Source organism: Hyalella azteca, unplaced genomic scaffold (assembly GCF_000764305.2).
Source record: "Hyalella azteca isolate HAZT.00-mixed unplaced genomic scaffold, Hazt_2.0.2 contig3373, whole genome shotgun sequence".
Taxonomy (NCBI): domain Eukaryota; kingdom Metazoa; phylum Arthropoda; class Malacostraca; order Amphipoda; family Hyalellidae; genus Hyalella; species Hyalella azteca.
In genome coordinates this window covers 20,023-25,034 of record NW_025933623.1, presented here as the reverse complement: position 1 = coordinate 25,034, position 5,012 = coordinate 20,023, and positions in this window count along the sequence as shown.

Genomic DNA, 5,012 nt, shown 5'->3' with positions numbered 1-5,012 from the left:
TGCACATCTTCCACCTGCACATCTTCCACCTGCACATCTTCCACCTGCACATCTTCCACCTGCACATCTTCCACCTGCACATCTTCCACCTGCACATCTTCCACCTGCACATCTTCCACCTGCACATCTTCCACCTGCACATCTTCCACCTACACATCTCCCACCTGCACATCTTCCAAGCAATAATTGAATAAGTATGCCCTATGTAATATATTTAAAAATAATGCCTATGCAACGTCAAACGCTGCATCCTTCAGTAATCTTACGTCCGCAATTTTTCGAGATCTCATCATATTGCTTGATTATCACGGCAAAAATATTCGATCACTTATGTCGCTATAATGGTCCTAATTGTTTGCTATTTTTATTCCTATTGAAGTTGGAGCCTTCCTTGAATATTCAACGCTCTAAATGAAGTGAAAAGCTCAGCTTAAGGTCTGTAAAGGCCAATTAAAGAGCTATATTAGTCCAATTAGCCAATATTCCCTCATCAATTTGAGGCAAGATTGAACAATTAACGTTCAGCCAAACAGTCAATACTCGTAGAAGTCAAATCCATCTTATGTAAAGGGACAGTCTCTTCAATGAAAATTAAATCTCTGAAACTTAGAATACCGAAAATTAAATAGTATTTATTTAACTCGCTTTCTTTTTATCTTTATATTCACTGGTAAAAGAGAATAATTAATCAAAAGCTTCCGTGAGAAAAAAAATTGCGATTTGGTTGAACATCTGTCGACCTGAACAGCAGAACACAGTACAGACGTGTCGGCTCACGGTTACAATTTTATCAGCTGAATACTGCATTATTATTATTATTGATAATCTTAACATTATTTGATGAAATTAATAATATTTAATAATTATTGATCATTTTAATATCAATGACCAGCGGGAAGTTTTGACATGCATATATGTTGGAGGTAATATGCAGAAGTCTTCAGGTGGCTTGAACAACTGCTGGCCAGGTGCCTCCAGGTTGTGTCCCCAGTGTCTTCTGGCAACATTGTCTACACATTTCTGTTTTTTGCGTTCCTGTTTAATTTTTCCGCAAAATTACACTTAGTATTTTTATGAAGGTGTCCTCAGACCCTATGTAATCGAAGGCTTTTCGGTTGTCGGAAAGTTCAGTTCACTCAACGGTTCAGTTTGTCCTGCCAACATCGGCGAGCATGAGTGAGGCACGCCGTTGATTGTCATATGAATTAAATGTTTGAAATACAGACGCTGGCAAAATTTTGACGCGGAGCGGTTTTTTTTGTTCGTTACTCAATACTTTCTCAATGCAATAGATTATGATTTCCAAAATTCACCCTAGATTATGTTCATCTGCGTATATATCCTTTTTTTACGTATCTATTATTTCTTTATATATTTGCTACTTGTTTTCAACTCAATACAGGCAGTTGATTGGAACCATCACCTTCCAGCTCTGATAACAATCACGTTCTTTACGCACGATGACAACCATGCGACATTAAGCGTCTGCAAAGATGGCGACAGTCAATAATTCATGCATGCAATTGACCCGAGCGTAAAGCGTTCAACTTTATTTTGCCTAAGACAGCGAAGGGAATATTTTGCGTCGTACGACGGTTGTCTCCTGCCTCCTATTTTGTTTTCAAACAAAATAGAAAAAAATTCGACATTGTGTCATAACATGAAAAAATATCTTTATAATCGGTTGCTGATATTGAAATACTCAATAACAAATGCGTTAGGCACTCAAGTTGTGCTCCACCCACAGTATGGCTGGTACACCATCAGGAGCGGGACTTCCTCCAAATATACGACAGCCTTAATTAAGCTCATAGATATTAACCCTCGACCGCCTAAGATATGTAACCTGAGCAATATTCTCACAAGCCTACTTACAAAAAAACTAAACGTTGTTAGTGAGCACTTATGACTTGCACTGATGGTTGCCGCCACGCACGACAACTTTAAAATGTTCTCTGTTGCGTACAAACGTCCTTAGGTTGCTACACTCAATAGTTTACGTATAATTTATGTTGAAAGTTCCCGGAGAGTGACATACGGCGGTAGAGGGTTACGGCCGATCAACGATCGTGACTTTACACTCTTGGGATCATTAGCCCATTATTCGATGACAAAAAATTGACCCATTATTCGGTGGCAAAAATGCCGATTGTGAATGACTGCAGCCGTCGTGCAGATGTGTATAGTTAAATTTGGTGATTGTTTTCAGAATTATGCATTCAAAACTCGGATTTACAATGATGACAACAGCATTGTGAACTGCTCTTGATTTTACACGTGCGCGCTGATGTGGCATCGGTGGCATGGTGCGTGGTGTTGCAACCTGACACTCTCAGGCGTGTAAGTGTCTCAATTAATGGACATTAATATAATGAATTTTCCTGCGTATAAAAGCGAATTTGTTGAATTCTCAAGCTTTGTCGGTGGAAGCCATTGTGATTCGGGGATATGCTGGTATTATACGTTGTATAAATTTTATTTCATATTTAATTTCAGTGAACCAGATTGAAGGTAGCTCAAAAAGTAAACTTAATGAAGTTAAATCCATTTAAACTATACCGTTTGTTTGAGAATAATAAGAGTTGTCTATGCACTTATTCTACGGATCACTGTTGCGGCTTTTTTTAAAGGAAGCTTTCTTTTATTTATTTTTTATAACAATCCTATTTCAGTTACTTAAACTTTTGCCCTCGAACAAAATTTAGCGTTTCATTTTTGCACCCAAATTACACCGCGTTAAGCTTCTTCACATAGTTTGCACTGCCTTTTTTTTAATGTTCGAACAATGAGTAGCTAATGGCTGTTTTGAAGTTGCGTAGCGCTATGGCCAGAGTTGAGCAGTTTCTAATAGCCCGCTTAAAAGCTGTAAATAGCTTTACGGTAATTGGCCCCTAGCAACTGATGGTTTACTGTTCCAACCTCTCTTGTTTACCTTACGCGACCCAATCTCAACCTGGCAAACGTTGGTCGTTTTTTGTACCTTCAATAAAACTCTTGCTCTAACGTTATCTTTCGTGCATGCTTGGTTAATCATATGATGAAGAGGATCAATTTAAACTTATAAGTTTGCCTTTCATACTTCAATACTCTATTAAAGATGGCAAAAGAATTCTTTTGCATGAAATAACACCAGCAAACCAAAAATCACTAAATATTTACTTGATATGGGTAAAAAATTCATTTAGTAAATTAAATTCTTCAATTACTTGCACATTGTTACATTGGGCGTAATGATGTGTATTAATGTATATATATTATTGTATAATGTTTACAATATACAATACAATATATTGTATAATGTAATTATTGTATAATGTATAATGTGTATTATAATGTGTATACAATGTTATGTGTATTACATACACATAACATTGGGCACATCTGCACCTGCTCTTACCTCCTCCCTGTGAGATGTTCTTAATTTAAGGACCTCCCAACCTACAAGCTGCACGTGACTCTCACACTGGAATAATGTGAGGTGTTTTGAAGACCCTGCATGATCTCTGATAAAGGAGTTACGTAGGGACGCCGGACTCATGCAGACAAAAATCCAGGTCGCGACGCATGAGATTTATACATGATGAGTCCGGGACTAGGGAGGATGCCGGTGTATACTTGATGAGTTCGGGACTAGGGAGGATGCCAGTGTATACTTAATGAGTTCGGGACTAGAGAGGATGCCAGTGTATACTTGATGAGTTCGGGACTAGGGAGGATGTCTTTGAGTTTGCTGCCCCATTGCTGGCCCCAAATTCTTCAGGAATTTTGTTATGCTGGCTGGTCAGCGTCTGCGGTGAGCATCTTATGATCTTATGAGTTTAGGACTTCTCAGTCCACGGTCACGCTGATGCGCCGCCTTCGTCGTCCTCCGTCTCCGAGTCTTCGATAGGCAGGTCGCCCCGCCCTCGGGTCTAGAATGCAACGTTGGACGTATTACCTTAAATTACGTAAATTATCTTAAGCTCGTAAGCACTACCTAAAGCTACCTAGCAGTACCTAAAGCTACTACCTAAAGCTACTCTAATTAGCAGTGCCTAAAGCTTGTAAGCAGTACGTGATGCTGGTAAACATGACGTCGGAAGCTTGTAGGTAATACCTAATATTTGAGAAGCGAATAAAGTTTAACAGCGAAGTGTGAAAAATGGGATCAACTTGTGATTGAAATGTAAAATTTATTTCATTCTTTCAGTGACCCAGAAACATGGAGGCATTAATGAGGAAGTTTTATCGTCGGTTCTCATTTAGTCTCATGCGCTGCTGCCATGGCAACAAATTAGTGCTAGTGCGCTGCTGCCATGGCAACAAATTAGGTGCTAGTGCGCTGTTACCATGGCAACAAATGTAGTGCTAGTGCACACACAATGGGGTGATTTACGCCTCCTTGAGGGTTCTTTCCGATCGAGGGAATATCCGCGGCTAACATAGGAACGAGGAAACACTTTCAGCTTCTCAAATTCCGACTAATTAACCGAGTTAATAAGGTTAATAATTAGAGATGAAATTCATGATTTTGGAAATTCTATTCATTTGGCATCTATGATTTCGAGGAAACGATACATGATGATTTTGTAGCCTCAATTCATTTTTAATTGAAGATTTTGGTCGTTCAACAAAAAATTCGCATATCCTCAATCATCACTTTAATTTTTTTCCTAAGAACTTTTAAACAAAATTTCTGTTCACAAACTTTACTTTATGCGTCAAAAATCACGGAGAAACGTCAGTAGCGACTCAAATTTAGGACAGAAGATCGTGATTCAAGCGTAATAATTAAAGCCACAATCAGGCCTCGGTGACTATTTGTCTTCATGCTGTTATTTAAAATTAATGAAATTAAAATTAAGATTAATAATTAATTATTTAATTAATTAATTCATGCGCATTACCGGCTCTCGTCACGTCAGACGCGAGTTTGCTGCCCCATTGAGTTTGCTGCCCCATTGCTGCCCCCAAATTCTTCAGGAATTTTGATATGCTGGCTGGTCAGCGTCTGCGGTGAGCATCTTATGATC